Here is a 21,420-nt window from a genome sequence, read left to right on the forward strand (position 1 = left end):
AGCTGGTCATGGCCTTTTGAAATCTCAATGATATGCTTCCTCCAGCAAGCCCACACTTCCCCGTCCTTCTAATCTTTTCAAATAATGGAGTGTACTGCCTGGCGACCAAGCATTCAAATATAAGAGTCTATGGGGGCCATTCTTATTCAAACCTCCATACTAGTCTAGAAGCATGTAAGTTCAAGCCAACTTCAAACTCATGGCAATCCTCCTGTGTATAGAACTCTCTTTTGCTCACCAACCAGCTCCCAAATCATGACATGGAGACTTATTATTAGTTATGAATGTTTGGCCTTATCTTATGCTTGCCCCACTATCTCTTATAACTTATTAGCCTGTTTCTCTTCATCTACACTTTGCCTCAGGGCTTTTTCCCTGTCTCTTATTCTGTATGTCCTACTCTGTGTCTGGCTGACTGCTGGCTACCTGGCTACCTGGCCGCAGTGGTCTTTCTCTTATTCTCCCTAGTTCTCTTCCTTCCCTCAAGCTCCTTCTCCTACTTATTCTTTCTGCCTTCTAGCTCCACCTATCCCTCTACCGCCTAGCTACTGGCCGTCTAGCTTTTTATTAGACCAATTAGATGCTTTAGGCAGACAAAGCAGTATATCTTTACATTGCTGAACAAATGCAGCATAAACATATGTAACACATCTTTACCTCGTTTAAGTAATATTACAACACTTCTGCCTCTCCTCTCACAAGTTCTAAGTTTACAGGCATGAGCCATAACATACAACTCTAGTCTAAGCTTTAAGAAGCCCTCCAGATGATGCTGATGGTGGTAAATTTGAAGGATTACTGGTAGAAAATATTGGAAGAAAGCACATTTCTAAATTGAAAAGATGGCATTAGTAATGACAGGGTAAGGCAGATCTAAGGATGGTCCAGGAAAATGGGACCCAATTTTCCAACATACTGAATCACAATGGGCAGGACTTTAGTTAAGTGTTTGGAAGTGAGATTAGAGAAACTCAACAAGTGATATTTCAATTATTTTCAAACATTTCCCTCATTCCAAGATCCCCTGTGCCTAGAACATCACAGCATGAGATCATGTAGGCAAAAACCAAAGTTTTGAGTGAGTCAGTAAATGATTTAAAGTTCAGGTTAGATGGATGAGTAGTGGGGAGTGTTTTTTAAGATGGAAGGCATCACTTCTTGGTTTTGAACAATTGTAAGTGAAGGGAAAAGAGATATATTCACCTTTCTCTCCTGCTCTGTTGCCTGCAGTGTTTTAGATTCATGATCTCATTTTGTCTCATGATGTTTTTTTTTTGTTTGTTTGTTTTTTAAGACAAGCCCTCATATATCTCAAATGGACCTCAAAACTCCTTCTGTTGCTGAGGATGGATGACCATGAACTTTTGATCTCCCAGGCTCTACCTCCCAATGGCTGGGATTAGTCTGTTGAACAAGCCCTCTCTCAACTGAGTTACATCCCCGGGCTAACAAATTCCTCCCATTGACCTTGTAACCAATTTTTAATTATAGGAATTTATGGGGCCTTGTAGGATAAGTTGGTCCATGTATAAAATGAGTAATGATTAAATTGCTGCAATTAATATTCCTCCATCTCCCAAAACATTCTTGAAAATTTGTGATTAAAACACACTAACTTCATATTCGTGGAGTCTACTGTTGTAAACAATTGAGGCTCCCCAGAGAAAAGCAATGAGGCTGGAGTCTAACCTAGACAATGAGCCACAGCTACCCCTACCCTGCAGAACCAGGAGCTCTGGTTTGAATTCTGACCAGACTTTATAGACTAGAAAAGTCCCAAATGATTAGAAAGCATCAGAACTTTGCAGCTTCCAGAGCATTCCATAGATTTCTTTCTTCTTTTGTGGCAGAAGCGATGATTAAAGTCGGGCAGGAGGTCATGCATGCAAGGCAAGCGCTCTACTACTGAGCTATAACCCTGGCCCCAAATGATTTCTATTAAGAGAGAAGCCATGAAATAGAGCAGAGAAGCCAGAAAGTTCTGTGTCCCAGTCTTGACTTCGTCACTCCTCCCATGCTTGCAGACGGACACAGCATCTGTGAAATGGAGGGAACAGGAACAGGAACAGGGCTGCTATGAAAGTCAAAGGCACAGAGCGAAGTAGGAGTGCCCTGATACTGAGGTTTTGCTTGTTTGGATTTTTGGTGTTCGGCTCGGGAGTGAACCTAGGGCCCTGCACATGCTAGAGTGAGTATGTCTAAGCTATATACCCAGCCTATTTCATGATTCTAGACACAGCTTATTGTATGAGCTCTTGTAGGTGACATGACAGTGGACCATATAGATCCTTAAGTCATAAGAACCCTTGAGATGGCGCAGGATGTAAACTGAGTTTCATCCCCAAAACCCACATGGTGGAGGGAGAGAACTGAGTCTTGTGGGTTGTCCTCTGATCTCCACACATGTGTGCACCGTGGCATTCATGCATGCGAACATACACACACACAAATAAGTAAGTGTGAAAAGATTTTTAAAAAAAGAAGTCACAAGATAAATTCTTCAGCAAGTATTACACGTGACCTAAAGAGTTTTGCTTTTGCCTCCTAATCCTGCCTCCTCCTTCAAGGCAGGCTGACATTTGTACTGTTCACATTCAGAAGAAGCTCCTTCCTCTCTGTCTGTCATTAACCCATCCACAATGGCTGTCCATTCCAGGTTTGAAAGCTCCATCCATAGACTTTGTTTTTAATTGTTTCAATGTTTGCTTGTTTTTTAATCTGTAACTTTGGGGCTGGAGAGATTGGTTAAATCACTGGTTGCTCTTCCAGAGGTCCTGAGCTCAACTCCCAGTACCCACATGGTGGCTCACAACCATCTGTACTGGGATCTGATGCCCTCTTCTGGTGTGCATGAAGACAAAGCACTCATGTACATAAACAAAATCTTTTTAAAATAATCTGTAACTCTTACATGATTTCCTCTCCTTTTTAACTTCAACAGCATTAGGTTTGGGCGCTAAAGTCCTTGGAAGAAGTGTTTTCTGATTTCAAAGAGATATACTCTTCCAAAAGTGAAACCAAAGAAAGGTGGGCTTGCGAAGGAAAGAAAACCATTTGCTCTGACCTCATGCCTCTTTCCCTACACGGACGACCTTAGAAGGAGCCAGGACCGCCTCTCACATCAGCGGTCCCAGCACTCAGGAAGCTGAGGTGGGAGAATTCTGAGTTTAAGGCCAGCTATGGCTCGCTCAGGAGCCCCTTCGAAGAACCCCCATAGGACTGTGGATGTAGCTCAGTGGTAAAGGGCTCACTTAGAATGACCGCGCGCGGAATCAGATTTCTCCCACTTAAAAACAAAATGAGGTGTTGAGTGGAGGGTTCGTGGCTTCCGTACGCTTTCTGGACCTGAGTATCGCTGTTTCTGTCCCTGTGTGGTAGTTACTTTTCTCACTGCCGTGACAAAAATGTCCGGCCACAGCAACTGAGGGAGGGAAGGAAGGAAGGAAGGGTTTACTCTGGGTCACAGTTTGCAAGCACATCCCGTCAAACTTGGGGTAGGGATGGCAGCCGGGATGTGAGGCAGCCAACCACACTGCCGTAACCGGGAAGCAGAGGAGATGGGTACTGGGGCTCAAGTTCTTTTTCTCCTATTTATCCAGTCTGGGACCCGAGCCTGTGGTGCCATCCACATTTAGGGTGAATGTTCCTACGGCAAAGTAACCTAGTTTAGAAAATCTCTAAGATATGCCACAGGTTTGTTTTCTAGGTGTTCCTAGATTCTGTCCATCTGTCCAGTTGACAATCATTATTAACCTTCACATTCTTTTTTTTTTTTTTTTTTTTTTTTTTTTTTTTTTTTTTTTTTTTTTTTTTTTTTTGAGACAGTCCTGGCTGTTCTGGAACTTGTTGTAGACCAGGCTGGCCTCAAACTCACAGAGACCCATCTCCCTCTGCCTCCCGAGCGCTGGGATTACTGATGTGAACCACCACTGCCCACCACTGCCCGGCAACCTTCACATTCTTAAAGCACAAGGTCTGAATGACATCAACACCTTTATCACAGAGCGATGGGGCATGGGCATCACACTGTTGCCATGGGCAACAAATGTAACTGAGGACCAGCACAGTCTGTGAAGCATAGGCACATCTCTGTGGGAGGTGTTTTGAGCACCGGTGAAAGCAATTTAGAGTGGAATTATTTAGATGTAAAGAGCTTTTCCGAAGTTCTGAGATAAAATCTTCTTCCTGGTCAGATAAGCAATGGTTGAGTTCTCTGACCAAATAAATCTTCAACTTTCCCCAGTCAATTTTGCAGTAATGGAAGATGAAATGAGTCACTTCCTTTTCCCCCAACACGAACTAGAACAAATTGTGCTCTTTCCTGTGTCTTGCCACACACACTGGCTTCATGTAAAGCTCTAACCAGAGGTAGTGAACAGTGGTTAGCCCTGCATTTTCCCTGTCCTTGATAAGGAAGGTGGGTGATTTCATTCTTTTCTTTCTTTTTTTAAATTCGTGGTTTTGTTTTTGTTTTCTGTTTGTTTTGTATTTTTTTGGTTTTTTTGGTTTTTATTTTTTATTTCTGTTTTTTATTTTATTTTTTTATTTTGAGACAGGGTTTCTCTGAGTAGCACTGGTCATCCTGGAATTCACTCTGTAGACCAGGCTGGCCTTGAACTCACAGAGATCTGCCTGCTCCTGCCTTTGCATCCCAAATGCTGGGTTTAAAGGTGTGTGCCACCACCACCAGGTGATGGGTGATTTCTTACTGTAAAGCTCCAATCCAAAGAGATGACAGTTGATACTGAGCTTATAGGGGTTGTGATTGGTCTTGGGGTTTTAGAAAATTTGTTTTCTTTTTCTTGGTTTTCTTTTGTTGGTGTTGGGGATGGAACCCAGGGACCAATACACACTATGAATGTGCTCTATCACAGGGCCATACTTCTGGCTCAAGGATGACATTGGGATCCAGTGCAGATCTCCCTTGTGTTCTTAGGATCTGCCCATTTCTTTAGGCTCTGAATCATTAGTTGGGATTGCAAGAACAAGCTCCCCCGACCCTGCCTCTCCTCAGTGGTGAACTGGAGGGAAAAGCCACACCGGCCACCCTCACCGTGATCGGCTCTCCAGCCATTCACACTTATAGCCTTTGCCAACTGTGCTGTGTTGTAACTTTTGACACGTATACAGGCAGTTTCTCACATGAACATATGTTGGTTTTTCCCTCAGAGGAAAAGAAGTCCAACCTCAAGCCTGCCAGCTGGCTGTGGCTAGCTATAATCTCTAGGCCCCACAGCAGGAACATTGACTATAGCGAAGCAGGAGTAAGTAACCTCTCCTGGCTAACAACTCCTCTTCCTCCTCCTTTCCCCTTCTCTTCCCCCTCCTGTTCTTCCTCCTCTTCCTTCCTCTCCTTTTTTCTCCGTCTCCCTCCTCCTCCTCTTCTTTTTTCTCCTCCTCTTCCTCCCACCTCTGCCTTCTCCCCTTCCTTTTCCCCTTCTTCCTCTTTCTCCCCGCTCTTCCTCCTGTTCTCTATCAAAACGGTATCAGATAACTGCCATAAATTTGTCAAACATCCTCAAGAAAACCATCCTGAGATTCTTAAGTGAATACACCTGTTCCTTAGACTTGTCCACGAGTTCACATTGAAAACGATGGCATCCTATTGAACAGACTTTATGTGTATTGACTGCTCCTAGCAGTGCTCTATTGAGCTGTGTGTGCTTTGTAAAGCTTAGCACCACAAGACACAAAACACATCCTTTGGAGTTTAGTGAGTCCTGCTCTTAGAAAACACTGGCAGGAGACTGTAGGTCAGGAGCCTGTCCCTGCCGCAGCATGGTCTCTATTGACGCCTAGGGATAACAACCACACACAAAGATCACTTGCAGTTTCCAAACGCTCCTCGATGTCGTGTTACCATTGGGTTTGGAGGAGGTATTGTTGTTGCTGCTGCTGCTGCTGCTGCTCTCCTGTGTCTTGGAATTGAAATAAGAAATGAAAGAAAAAAAGTAATAAAATAAAATGAAGTATCTCTTCGAACCTACTATTTTTATTCTATTGGTTTTCAGAACTGCCAGGAGATGCATAAGACAAACTAGAAAGAGTTTTTGTAATGAGCCTAAGAGTTCTTAAAATGCCATATGTACACTTAATCCTTTATGCCTGCGGGGTTAGGTCCAAGACTCATTTGGATGGAGACACCCATGTGCTCAGATCCCATCAATGAAATGACACAGTGCTTTCTTCTACCCTCTGCCTCTGAAGAATCTCTAGCTGGCACTCTGTCCAATGCGCTGTAAATGCTGTGTGGATGGCTGGGCTACTCTGGGGTACGATGATGAGAAAGTTTCTGCGTCTGCCTTGCACAGATGTAATTATTTGGGGAGTTATAAACATTTTTTTAATTTCTGCCTGCAAAAGCCACAGATATAGTCAATTTTGTTATCTACATAATATAGTAAAAGCAAGGAAAATAGCAGATTTTAGTGTAATTGCCACTAGTGCAATAGATGGCATCTAATATTCAGAACGCGAACTGGTCTTAAATCACCATGGCGACAGCAGAGCATGCTACAGTTGGTGCTCACAAGGCAAAATGGCGGCTGCCCGGGACTGACTGGGAGGAGGGAGGGGGTTATAGTTCCAAGTGTGCACAGTTATGGTGTTTTCCAGGGGGAGAGAATTATTGAGATGATGGTGACAATGGTGACAGGCCATTCTGAGTGTCTAATGCCACTGAACTGTGCACATGATGGCTAAAATACTAAATGGTATCTTACGTGTATTTCAGCACAATGAAAAACATTTTAAGTGAAGTGCTTTTGTTTCGGATCCAGTTGCTCCAATCCAGTCATTCTTGGTGCCTTGTTCTTGCCTTCTGCCTACAAACCCTGTCCTCAGTGTTCACCTCGACCAAGGCCTGGCCTTTAAGCCCCAAAGTTGCCCTAGAGCACAGCTTCAGGCTGCTTCCAGCCTCAGCAGCCTTGACTTTCAGGAGCAGCTTTGGGCCCTGTTTCTCACCATGGCAGTCTACTTGATCCTCAGAGCAGGAGCCAATAACTAAGAGCTGCTAGAACGAATCCAGCTCTCCATACAAAGACAGCAAACTAGGAAGCAGACATCATTCTCTGTAGTAGGATTTCTTTCTTCTTTTCTTTTCTTTCCTTTTCTCTTTATTTTTTTTTTTTTTTAATTCAGAGCTAGGGCCTCTGGCATGCTAAGCAAGTATTCCTCTCTGCCACATCCTCTGGTCTAGGATCTGTTTTTACTGTCATATCCAATGCCACTTCTCTTTTGAAATAAGTTAACTTTCACTGTCCTCAAAGTTAAGACATGTTAGACTTTGGGTTCCATCCTCAGGCACTGGCCAATGTTCAGGCAATAGAGTTAGTGGAAGAGAACATTTTCTGAGTAGCGTAAGAGCCATGATGGGAACATTAGCTGTATTTGGCTTTGGAATATGCTTTGAAAACAGATTTCTATTTACATATGGGTAGATTCGATCTCAGAATAAAAGCAGATGGAGACATAATTCAAGAGCGTTGGGAAGCTGCCTTGCCCCCCAAGTCAGACACTGTGTCCCCAGTCCACTGCCTGCCAATGCTGGCTAGCTAAGATGCCAGTTTCCCTGGGCCAGCCTCAGTGTCTGCCTCCCAAATCTTCCTGACTTTTGTGCCTATGCTGCTTTTTTGTTTTAAATTCAAAGGGCTTCTCTTTCTAATCCCTAAATTCCATAGAGAAAGCTCTTCATAAAAATAAAACGTTGAAAAGTAGGGTTGATTTCTGAGAACCACACAAATGCTGACAAAAACCAAAAGGGAGTGTGGCTCACGGGTGTGACCTAGGGGAACTGTGGACGGTGAGTGCTTGTACACTTGGCAGCCGATCATCACAGGTGTGACCTAGGGGAGCTGTGGGCAATGAGTGCTTGCACACCTGGCCGACTATCACTTTGTGGGCTACTGAAGACTGGCTTCCTGTTTCTATGTGGTCTTTTTTTTTTTCACTTTTAATTTTGTTTTTAATTATTTCTTTAGGTGCTTTATGTACATGAGTATTTGGTCTGCATGAAAGTCTAGGCACCACATGCATTTCTGATGTATGTGGAGGCTAGAAGAGGGTGCCAGATGCCCTGGGACTGCTCTGTGGGTGCTGATACTGAACCTGGGTCCTTTGGAAAAGCAATCAGTGATTTTTCTGAAATACTTCTCCAGCCATTTTTTTTTTTTTTTTTGAGACAGGATCTCACATATCCCAGGCTAATTTCAATTTTACTGTGGAGTCAGAGATGGGCTTGTATTCCTGACCACACTTCTTGGGGTCTGGAGAGACAGGCATGCACCATCCTGTTTATGTAGTGATGGGACTGAGCCTAGGACTCCGTGTGTGCCAGGAAGCACTGTAGCAACTGAGTTGCATCCCTAGGGTATAGTGTTGTAGTTAACAAAGTAAGGCTGACACCTATAAGCTGTGGGAGGTGAGGGCAGTTAGTTTAGTGTTGGTTTTGAGCAAGATTAGTCATAAACGAGGCTTGGGGAAGCACATAGATTGATAGAAATGGGTTAATTTAAGTTATAAGAGCTAGGTAAAAACAAACTTAAGCTATTAGCCAAGCATTTATGGTTAATAAGTCTCTGTGTGGTTATTTGGGGGAGTGGCTGGCCGGACATAAAAGTCCGCATACAATTTAGAATGTGTGTGTGTGTGTAGAGGAAGGGTGAGTGTGTGTGTGTGTGTGTGTGTGTGTGTGTGTGTGTGTGTGTGCAGATACCCATGGAGGCCAGAGAGCACAGGGATCTCCTGGAGCTGGAGTTATGGGTGGTTCTGAGCCTCTCCGAGGAGTGCTGGAATCAGAACGGCAGCCTCTGGACGGACAGGATACACTCCTAACTGCTGAATCATCTCTGGGTCACAGGAGAAAAGCTTTAAACACTGAGTCACTAGTCAGGTAAAGTTTGCAGGCTTCTCCCCTTCCATTCTGCATGTGACTCACCCTTCTTTAATTGAATGTGGGCTTGGGGTCCTTCCTGGAGCGCCTTCCTTATAACATTGCCCCTTACAACAAGGCCCATGGCTTTACTGCTCGGCAGCACAGCTTGCAGCTAGGCCTTCAAAAGGCCTGAGGTCCAATGAGCTGAGCACACTCATCTTGATGCTGCCATTAACTTGGAGGTTTTTGTGCCTGAAGCACCATCCCACAGCCCCAGGGACAGCGCCTGCATTCCCCTTGTGACACTTTCCTTCATTATCTGGAACCCCTGGACAACCCACTCTAGGCCAAGTCTGACAGAATTCAATTCCCATACTTATTCCAAGCATTAGTTTAGCTCTTAGCTATGCATTTTCATTTTAGCCTCTATTTTGTGTATCTTACTTATTTCTACAGATTTATTTTATTTATGTGTGTGTGCGTGTAATCCCACACGCCCTCCACACACGCCTGGGGGGAGGTGCTCTTAGACCAACAAGGCTGTCAGAACCCTGTAATTGAGTTTCAGGCCTTGGTGAGTTGGCCTGTGTGGGTGCTAGGAACTGAATCCTCCTCTCTGCAAGAGCAGCGAGCGCTCTTCACCACAGAGCCATCACTCAGATCCTGATTAGTTTTTTAAATTTGTATTTCTATTTCTAGGTTGAAGTGGATCATAAGCTGCTTGAGCTCGTATGACAAGTGAGACCAGCTCATGAAACCCGTGTAGGCATGACAGGGATGGAACAGCTGCTTGTGTGTGTTTTCCTTGTCCCCACATACACACCAGCACACGAAAGCGCTCAGCGTGTGCTTAGCACAGGACTAACCGTGAGTAGTCTTAGGAGGGAGTTTTGCTCAAGGGGATTTTCCTCTGTTTCAGTCCTGTTGGTAAGAAGACTTTTAAGATCACAGGAAATCACCAAGACTCGTCATAGTCAACACCTGTGGAATGAATGAAGGCGGAGAGAAGACGGACCTGGAAGCGGAGAGAGTGGGCATGCTAATCTTATCCCATGGACAGCACATGAGCAGGGAGCAGGGACCGCCAGACTTCCTGCAACCCAGCAAGATCCACATTGCCTGTCAAGAAATTGCCATTGCAGCTGAAAGCAACAGGCTGGTAACTGATTGGCAGGTAATTTAATTTATATTTATCTCTACCATAGAACTATCTGGTCTCTTTTAGTTGAGATATTATAAGTGTGTTAATTGCTGCTGATTGTGACCCCAAGAATGTACATCGGTAAGGGACTAGAGATGACCTACCGCTGAGCATTGTTGCAGTGACCCCAGGTTCAGTTCTGAACACCCACATCAGATAGCTCTCCACTACCTTTAGCTTCGGCTCCACGGGCCAAAACACACATTTTGGTCCTCTTTGAGCAGCTGCACTCAATACAGACAAACACACACACATAAACATAAAGGAATACATAAAGTAAGTAAATTAATTTTTTTTCAGAGGGCTGGAGAGATGACTCATTAATTAAGTGAACTTGCTACTTTCCCAAAGAACCCAGGTTTAACTCCCAGAACCCACATGGTAGTTCACAACCATCTGTAACTCCAGTCGCAGGGCATCTGGTGGCTTCTCACGTCTGAGGGCACCAGGCACACATGTGATAACCAAACATAAAAGCAAAACACAAACACATACAAAAATTAAAATTAAATGAAATTAATTAATTAAAATGTCCAATGGAGTAAAAGAAATCAGGGTGTGCTGGCTAGTTTTATGTCCACTTGGCACAAATAAGGTTACTGGAAAGCAGAAAACCTCAATTGAGAAAATACCTCCATCAGATTAAATGCATGTTCTTAGTTAGTGATTGATGGGTAGGGCCCATTCCATTGTGGGTGATTCCATTTCTGGGCTGCATGAGCAAGCTATGATGAGCAATCCAGTAAGCAGCACTCCTCCATGGCTTCTGCATCAGCTCCTACCTTCTGTCCTTACTTCCTTCAGTGATGGACTATGGTCTGGAAACGGAAGCCATGAAGACTTTCCTCCTCCTTGGTTTTGGTCATGGTGTTTCATCACAACAATAGAAACCCTAACTAAGATAGAAATTGGTACCATGATTATGGGGTATTGCTGTGTCGGACCTGGGGAGAACTGCAGAAGGACTTTGGAACTTTCGACTGGAAAAGTCTCTGGGTATTCAAACCATGGTAAGCTGTTCTGTGGGAGCTTGGAAGATAAGAATGTTGAGCAATGCAGGTAGGTAATGGAGTCCTGGCTTGTCAAGTTTCAGAGGGAAGTTTTAGAGTCCTTTAAAGAACCTTGATGTGGGATTACCTCTGTATGCTAGGTATGCTATGAATATGTCTTATTACCATTGGTTAATAAAGAAGTTGTTTCGGCAAATAGCTTAGCAGAGTAAAGCCAGGCGGGAAATCTGAACAGAGATATATAGAGAGAGTAGGTGGAGTCAGGGAGATGACTACATGTAGCTGCTGAAGGAGAAATACAGCCAGAAAATTTACCAAACAGATTAACAGAAATGGGTTAATTTAAGATGCAAGAGTTGGCTGGGATATGCCTAAGCTATTGGCAAAGTAGTGTTGTAATTAATATAGTTTCTGTATGATTGTTCAGGTCAGAGCTGGGAAATGAATGAGCTGTCTCTGTTTATAGAATCTATTAACAGAACTGTTTGCTATTTTGAGTTTAAAAAAAAAATCTGTGGTTCTGGTTAGCTGGGACTAAAGAATTAGCTGTGGTTAACAATATACCAGAACCACTGAAGTAAACCTTTACCTTACTAAGACAATTAATGCTGATCAGCTGGGGTTGAAGAATCAGCTGTTATTAAGGAGAGACCAGCATCACTGAAGTCTTCTGGGAAATGTTTCCTCAGGGTCAGCACACAATTCCGATGTGGTGACCAAGGTTGTACCTGGCACTGGCAGCCAAACTTGGACATGTAAGAGTCACCCATGTGATATTGGATTTGAAGGCAAGAAGAGGTTATGGAGAGCAGCTGAAGCTTGGCATGTGGCTGGGCTGGAGTTCCTGAAGACAGCCCAGGAGATGCTATTGGTGGAATTGTAGCCCAGTTGCTGCAAGAAACCCCAAAAGTTTTGGAGATGCCAGGACCATGAGATGACCACCAAGAACAGCAGCAGCAGTGGAATGGGACCAACCAGAGCCTAGAAAACAATCTGGGTTGTAGAAGGCAAAACCAGAGAAATAACTTGGGCCCTTTAGAAGAGCCAGAAGATTATGCTTGGAACCCAAACACTGAACATTGAGTTAATTAGCTGGAATTTGGTTTTGCTTTGAATGGATTATTACTGTGCTCGGATCTTCCCTCCTGAAGTAAGAAAGTATTTAACTCTTTTTATATTTTATAGGAACACACAGTTGAGAGATAGTCAATTTTTAAAGACTTTGGATTTTTTTAAAGAGACAGAATTTATAAGTGTTGAAAAATTTAAAGACTGAAAGACTTCTAAAATTAGGAATGCTTGTATTTTAATGTTGATTCTAATGTGTGATCCTGGGGAAGAATAAGAAAGGAAAGGTTATAGTTTAACAGCGATGTACCTGAGTGTTAAACTGACAAAGGATCAATTGTGCTGGCTCGTTTCATGTCAACTAAGGCATTTTCTTAATGACTGAGGGGGACCAGCTCAGTCCATTGTGGATGGTGCCATCCTTGGCTAGTGGCTGGGTCTATAGGACAGCAGGCTGCACAAGTCATGGGGAGCAAGTAAGCAGCTCTCGGTGGCTTCTGCATCAGCTCCTGTCCCTATGCTTCTGTCCTGTTTGAGTTACTGTCTTGACTTCCTTTGCTGATGGAGGGTGATGTATAAGTGTAAGCCAAATAACACTTTCCTCCCCAAGTTGCTTTTGATCATGGTATTCCATCATAGTAATAAAAATTCTAACTAAGTCACCGGTCAAGAGCATCAAGGATGGCAAGAGGCATATGACCTAATCAGCAAACATGCTAAAAGAAGGCTTCTCTGCTGAGGCGACAGCCGACAGAGACCTGAAGTATGTGCCTATGAAGGCAGAGGATGGAGTGGAACATGCAGAAAAGCCCTGTCATACAGCTAGCATAATGTGTGTGTGTAAAACAGTGAGAAGATCTGTTTGGCTAAAGTGTGGAGAGAGGAAGGACCGTAGCAGCTGGGATGCAGGTCATGCAAGGCTTTATATGCAGATTGTATTCCAGATGTTTTGAAAAACTGTGGATGCCTTGAAGCAGAACCGTGGACAAACTTTTCAGTTTTAGAGATGATTCTGACACGTGTGTGTTGGCGCTGGGGTTGGACGGAGGGAGACAATAGAGTCTTGCTATAGTCCTCATGTGGTCACGATCACTTAGCTGATGTGGAAGCCATAGAAATAACAAGACTGGTTGAATTCAGAAAACATCTTGAGGACAGTACTTTCCTGTGCATTAGATGAGCGACACTGGGGGAGAAAGAGAGGAACTCTGTCTTCCTCAGCAGTAAACTTAAAATAGTCATCAGAACAGAGCAGGATGCGGCGACACTAACCAAGGTTAAAGTGAAAGACATGCAGTTTGCCTAACAATAACCTACACTCGAAGCAGCCAATTAGTGTGTGAACACTATTATTCATTAGCAAATAAATGCTTGAATGGATATTGCCATTTCTTCCTCCATTTTTGTTATGTGCCCCTACATGGTCTATCCATAGATATCTATATATAGGTGTTGAAATAGGAGCGGCGGGGCTGCGTCCCCAACACCCCGGCCGCTTGGCTAGCTCATGCCCGAAATAACAACACACAAACTGTATTCATTTAAGAACTGTTTAGCCCATGAAGTCTAGCCCTTACAGGCTAATTCTCGCACCTGGACTAGCCCATTTCTAATGATGTGTGTAAGCACCCCAAGGTGCGCTTACCGGGAAGATTCTAGCCTAAGTCCATCGTGGGTTGCAGCTGCCTGGGAGAGCAGAGCATGGCAGCTGTCCGGTCCCTCTGGAAGCAGCGCAGAGTCTGACCTCACTTCCTCTTCCGCCCAGAATTCTATTCTGTTTTCTCCTCCCATCTATGTTCTAAGCTACGAGGCCAAGCAGTTGGTTTATTACTTAACCAATGAAATCAACAGATTGATATATGACACTCCCACATCATATAGGATGTAATTGTGTGGATAAATATGTCTCTCCAAATTCATATGTTCAAACTTAAAATCCAATGTCATGGTTTTAAGAAGGCTTTGTTCTCACAAATAGAATCAGTGTTTTTAGACAAAGCCTTTAGAGTTGGCTGTGATGGAATGCTTTGTGTCTTAGTTAGGATTATTATTTCTGTGATAAAATACCATGACCAAAGGCAAGATGGGAAGGAAAGGCTTTATGGCTTTGACTTACAGATCATAACCCATCATTAAAGAAACTGAGGACAAGAGGCAGAAGCTGATGCAGAAGCCAGGGAGGGGTGCTGCTTACTGACTTGTTCCTCATGGCTTTCTCAGTCTGCTTTCTTATAGAATCCAGGACCAGTGACCAGTGATGACACTATCCACAAAGGGTTGGGCCCTCCCCCATCAATCACTAATTAAGAAAATTTCATATAGGCTTGCCTACAACCTGTTCTTACAGAGTCCTTGTCTTAGTCAATGTCCTATTTCTGTGAAGAGACACCATGACCATGGGCAACTCTTATAAAGCAAAACCTTTAATCAGAGTTGGCTTACAGTTCAAAAGTTTAGTCCATTATCATCATGGTGAGGAGCATGGCAGCACATAGGCAGATGTGGTGCTGGAGAGTTCTACATCTGGATCAGCAGTAGGAAGAGAGAGTAAGCCAACTGGACCTGACTTGAGCTTCTGAAACCTCAAATCCCACTCCCAGTGACACACTTCCTCCAAGGCCACACCTCCTAATAGTGGCACTCTCTGTGAGCCCAAAAAGGCCATTTTTATTCAAACCACCACAGGCATTTTTCTCAACTGAAGCTCCTCTTCCTCTGGTGACTTCAGCTTGTACCAAGTTGACATAAACCTAGACAGTTCACATGATAATCCCCACACTAAAGAGGCTGGATTAAGAGGCTCTCATGTTTGAGGCTAGCCTAGGCTAAGTAGCAAGGCCTTGCTCTGCCCCCCCAGAAATAAACCAACTTCAGAGAGAGAGAGAGAGAGAGAGAGAGAGAGAGAGAGAGAATAGCAGGTCCTATATGAGTTACTTTTTGTCACTGTGATAGAGCACCATGACCAGGGGCAGGAGAGTGATGTGGGAGAGTCTTCTGTGATGTGTTACTTTCATTGGTTAATAAAGAAACTGCCTCGGCCCTTTGATAGGACAGAAAATTAGGTAGGCAGAGTAAACAGAACAGGATGCTGGGTAGAAGGAAGTGAGATCAATCGCCATGCCTCTCCTCTCTGGGTCAGACGTGATGGAGCCAGCCGCCAGGTCAGACATGCTGAATCTTTCCCGGTAAGCCACCACCTCGTGGTGCTACACAGATTGTTAGAAATGGGTTAATCAGAGCAGATAGTAAGCTACTGTCTGATACTGAATCTACTGATGTCCAGATCCTGGACTTCCTGACCTCCAGCAGAGTGAGAAGTAAACTCCTGGCCTTTGCAATTGTGGGTTGTGTTAGTTACCAGACTGCTTACTTTTCCCATTACTGGGACCTAGTATCTGGGACCTAGTATCTGGTATATCCAGAAGGAATTCTATAGCAATAGAATTATAAGGGTGAATTTTTTAAGGATCTGGAAAAGACTTTCCAATTTGCTGACACTTGACAGTTACTGAAACCTCTTTTAAAATTTGGCAGAGTGTTGAAAATTCATGGCATGAACTATTTTATAAACTTAGAGAGTCAAATGAATTTTGATTATCCTTATTTACCAATCATGAGAGGCAAGGCATCTGGTGACTCTGTACATAAAATATTTGACAATTTGTGGAAAATAACGAAGCTGGTCGAATATTCCTAGCATCTCTAAATACTGAGAAAGAAAAAGAATGGGCTCGGTGGTGAAAACTAACCAACCACTAGCATATCAGAATATGGTGAAGGACAACAAACTCTGTAATAAAATGGACCAGCTCCAGATGTGCACAAACAGTTTAAAGGCATACAAGTGTGCCCTCGAAGAGAATCTTCTCTCCAGCAGCCCAGAGTGTTGACAGTAGTTTCTGTCAGGACTGGTCCTGCAGTTGTTCCGTTCCAAAGAAAGACACAGAGGTCTACATTAATTATGAACAGGTTGGGCCTATTAGCTCAGGCTTATTAAGTCCTATAACTTACATTAACCCATACCTCTTGTCTGTGTCAACCACATGGCTTGGTACGTTTATCAGTGAGACATTTTCATCTTGCTTCTTCTGTATCTGGGTAAGGACTGCAGACTGAGTCTTTCCTCTTCCCAGAATTTTCCTGTTCTTGTCACCCACCTCTTCTTCCTCTCTGGTCACTCCGCCTATACTTCTTGCCTGGCTACTTGTCAGTCAGCATTTTATTAAACCAGTACAAGTGACAAATCTTTACAGGGTACAAGACCATTGTCCCATAGCACCAGAACTCAAAATGTAGAAAATCAGATCAAAGCTCTCATTATAAGGGTGGCTGAGTTACGTGAAAATTCAAGTCTCAGGCTCAGAAGGTATCAGCAGTGAAAGCAAGGTCATCAGTTGGTACACAATGGGATTCTGTAACTTGAATTGGGGATTGTGGAAGGACTCCCTTGAAGCTGGAAACTTTGAACTCTCAGATTCTCAAGAGTTCAGCTCACCTGAGGAAGTAGTATCTCCACCCTCAGCAGAAGATGTACTCACACCCCCACCTGATGAAATATTGCTTTCTCTGCCTTTGACTGAGGAAATTAATCCTTCATTGTCTGCTAAACCAGCAGTGGCTTTCCCTGTAGGAAATGCCAACCAAGACAATCCTGATGTCCCTCAGGCCGACTAAGCCTGTAGACCTATAACCAGACTTAAGGCAAACATGCCCCTAGAGGGGGGATAGAAAAGTGTAGACCATGAGGAGGTACCCTACGCTTCTAAAGATCTTAATGAGCTTGCTTATTCATTCAAGCAGAAGTCTGGGGGGGATATGTGTGGGAAGGGATCGAAGGGCATAGGGTAATGGTGAAAGGCACATAAAACTAGATCCGGCTGAGTTTATTGATATAGGTCATCTGAGTGGAGATTCTAGGTTTAATATGGAAGCTAGCACAGTTTGTTTCTTTTTTTTTTAAAAAAGTGTCAAAAGTTTGAAAGAAGTATTTGCCAGAAAAAAAAAAATGGCCTACTGAAAATAAATTGGAGATGCCTGATATCCCTTGGCTGAGTGTTGATGGGGGGGATTTTAAGACAGGGAAATTGCAATGCTAGAGTGAGTGGGCTGGGTGACGGTTCAATCCTACATGGGAAGACCCAGAAGACACTCCCCTCACTAATCCTATAAGACTCAAAATAGCGAGAGAGGCCCCAGCAAAATTGAGGAACTTTATTGTCACCCCATTCCTTGTGCCAGACCTTAGGGCTGGAGACATTGCTACTCAGTTAGATGAATTAAAAATAATGGGTGATCTTGGGCCCCAAAGTAGCAGGATCCAGGTGGTAGCAGTGAATTCCCAAAGACAAGGTAATCATAGGTATTTTCATGGGCAACAGAAGCAAAGCAATGTCCATAACAGCCTGATCCATAATAGGCCGCTCAGGAAAAGTGGTTTTTATGGTGGCATGACCTGTATGAACCTTTGATACCGGCTAATCAATCGTGGTGTTTCCAGGCATGAGTAGATAAGAAGCCTGCCACATTCTTGTTTGATCTGTGTAGGCATTAAAACAAACAACCCTACCGGCTGCTCCAATCGTTGTTCCCCGGTCGTGCTCTGCGCTAACTGTAGCTACCTTGGCCTCCTGCATCATCCTCGAGCTCAGACTCACGCTGGGTCTCTTTCTCACTTGCTGCATCAGATAACGGCCTTGCCGCACCACATCAGACACGGCCTTGGACGCCAGCTCCAAGATCAGCCTCAAGAGCTTGAAGAGCAGGAAATTGTGGGTGGAGGAGGCAGAGAATAATGGAAGAGACACACCTGCCCATGGGAGTGCTGAGGAGGAAAACGGGGAGCAGGAGGCAGACGAAGAAGAGGAAGCAGGTGAGGAGGAGGAGGAGCAGGAGGAAGAGGATGGGGATGAAGACGAGGAGGCTGAGGCTCCTACGGGCAAGCAGGTGGGGTTGGAGATGATGACGATGGTGATGGTGGCACCAAGAAGGCTGACGGGGATGACTTAAACAGCATAAAGGAAAAGCTAAATGCAGGGCCACTGTTCAGCCTCCACTCGCCATCTCAGGATTTAAACGAAGTCGTCTTCAAGTGAAGAAGCAGGTCCTGCCCACCCCCAGTGGGCAGTGCTCCCCAGAGGTGCTCTCCACCACCTCACTGCGACCACAGCATGAATTTGCAATAAGGGAGGAAAAAAGAACTGAAATTCCAAGGCCCTGCTTTTTTTTCTTAAAAATACTTTAAAAGGAAAATTTGTATGTATGTTTTATTTACATTTTGTACATATTATTAGGAGTTAGCCAGGTGCCCAAACCAGGCTTCAAATGGTTCTCTGTCCCACTTCTAACTTTACTATATATTCCTTATATATCTCAAAGGAATGAAGTGCCCTATAAAACAAACAAAACAATAACAGCAAAAATGATCCTCTTCCAAGTGTTCCAGTAACTCTTTTTGTGTGTGTGGCTGTACTATAAATAATTGATATGTATGAGATGGTTAAAAAGACCAAAAATAAGGTTTTTTTTTACTTTTTTGGTCTATTAAATCACTATTTGTTGTTACTATTATTATTATTATTACTTATTATTATTATTATGGTCTGCTTGATGTATTTGTGAAGCGAAGTTCAATAACAAACCAGCATTTCATTTTGCCCTAAATGAAATGCTCTAAAAATTGCTTAAACAAATAAAAGGAAGGCTGCATTGGATCATGGCAAAAGGAAATCTTGGCTTGAGACTCAATTTCCAGCCTTGAGCCAGTTTGCAGACCCAGAGCCCTTTGAATGAAGGGGAGGCTAGGTCCTAGAAGAGTTTCCTAGGAGTCTGACTGTAAAGCCTTTCTCCAGTCCTTCCCCAGAGGGACCTAAGGCCTTTTGCAAAGGAAACTGCACAGTTACTTCACTGTCTTAGTTATTGTTCTATTGCTGTGAAGAGACACTGTGATCATAGCAATTTGTATAAAAGAAAGCATTTCATTGGGGCTGTCTTACGGATTCAGAGGTTTAGTCCACTATCATCACGGCAGAAGCATGGCGGCATGCAAGCAGACAAGGTGCTAAAAAAGTAGCTGAGAGTTCTACATTCTGATCCTCAGGCAGCAGGAAGAAAATGCCACTGGGTCTGGCTTGGGTTTTTGAAACCTTAAAGCCCACCTCCAGTGACACACTTCCTCCAACAAGGTCACAGCTCCTAATCCCAACCACTACTGCAGGCAGAAAGGAAACAGTCAGACTTTCCCTGTCTATTGGATATTTTCAGAATTGGCACAGACTCCACAAAGCACCGTAGCCCTCTGCTAAAGTAAGGGCTTATGGAGGAGAGATGTGGCTGGCTCACTGTAGGTCCCGTGGGCCCTGAGCTCACCCTGTAGTCATTTCCCCAGTTCCAGGATATATAATTGGGATAGACACACTTTGACAGAATCCCCACAACACACCTTCTTGCCTCCTACGACTTACGTCCCTCCCAACAGCCCATTTATTATGAGTCCATAGATGAATAAACGCACTGATGAAGTTAGATCCTCATGGTCCAGTCACCTCCCAAGGTGCTTGGTTAGAGCGGTGCACATGGGCCAGGCTAGCAATCTCTGTGTCCAAGTGGGAAGCTAAAGCTGGAAGATCAGAGCCCAGGACTATAGAACTTTGGATAAAGATGAAAAGACTGGAACTATGGAGGTATTTCCAAATATTTGGCTAAATCACTTTACTTTCTTTTAGTTTTCATTTTTATGTAAAAATACAAACATAACCGTGATGTTAAGACAATAACACACCCAAGAGTAATGGTGCATTACCCCTAACGACCACCTCATACAGGGCTGAACAGACCCCGGAAAATTACCCACAATAGAAAGTCATCAGTAAATTGCAACTGGGCAAGAGCACTGAGCATACTGTAACACCCAATAAATCTGAAGAAAGGATTCATAATAAAAAATAACACGTAGAACCAGATGCTAAAGCTGAAAATGAGGAGATTACATTGCCTTGCAAGGAACAAAGCCGTCAGTCCTCAACCGTGTGCCGGTTTATACAGATTTTAAAATCAAAAGCCTGCTCATATGGTTTTTCAATGCCTCGCCTTTACATAAATCAAGTTACACAACAGCAACAACGTTTAAGATTTATAATTTCAAAGGGCCCTTACAAATTATTCCTCAAAACACAGTAATGTGGAAGCTTCCAATTTATGGATGAAAGGATGAAGACGCTAAGGCAAAGCCCGGGCTAATGTCCTGCCTGTGGCAACCGAGTGAGGCAGCCTCAGAATCAGGAAGAAACCACAATGAAACCGGTCAGTCGGCTCTATGTGGGTGAGATGAAAGAGACTCAGTCTGGTGTCGCTAATGAGTTCATGCAAGTAACCACTCAGGTCCACTGCCCCTTCTCTCGTAGCATGGAGAGACAGATTCGGCTTGCTTTTATCTCTTTCAGTGACAGGGTGAAAATATTTCATATTAATAGGTACATTATAGACATACTAAACAAATGCAAGCAACACTGTCTTAAAGAACACCAGATAGACTAGAAAAGGAAAGCTCAATAAAGTCAACAGGATCAAGAAACAGTACTGGGCATGGTGCAGATCTGAACCTGCCAGTAAGGAAGAAATTGAGGCAGAAGGAGTTTTAAGTGCAAGGCCAGTTCATGGTGTGTAGCAACCTCAGGTTCAGGCCAGGCTGCGTAGTAAGACTCTTGTCTCAAAAACATAAAAAAATGGACTAGAGAGGTAGCTCTGCAGTCAAGAGCACTCACTGTTCCTCAGAGGACCTAAGTTCGGTTTGCAGTACTCATGTTGAGAGTTCTCGGCCCCCTGGAATCCCAGCTTCAGGGGATTTGATGCCCTTCCGGTCTCCACAGCTGCCCACAGCACATGCACAGATACAGACACACATAAATAAAGACAGAAACTTTCTCTTCTGGCTTTTAAGATAAGGTCTCTCTATGTAGCCTTGGCTGTCCTGGAACTCACTCTAGATCAGACTGGCCTTTAATGCAGAGACCCACCCGCCTCTGCCACCGAGTGCTGGGATTAAAGGTGTGTACTACCACTGCCTGGCAAAACATTTTTTAATCTAAAAAAAAAAAAAAAAAGAAAGAGAAAACTGTAAAGGGTGGAAATTTCAAAATTATTATAAATCGTTATCTAAGTACATCAAATTCGGTGAGATACAATAGTGGATAACACTGAGCACCTAACTTTTAGAAATTATACTTTCAATGAATCAAAAAAAAGGGCTAAAGGTATATAAACATACACACTAA

Source organism: Alexandromys fortis, unplaced genomic scaffold (assembly GCF_014885135.2).
Source record: "Alexandromys fortis isolate MF-2015 unplaced genomic scaffold, M_Fortis_MF-2015_v1.1 scaffold_41, whole genome shotgun sequence".
Taxonomy (NCBI): Eukaryota; Metazoa; Chordata; class Mammalia; order Rodentia; family Cricetidae; genus Alexandromys; species Alexandromys fortis.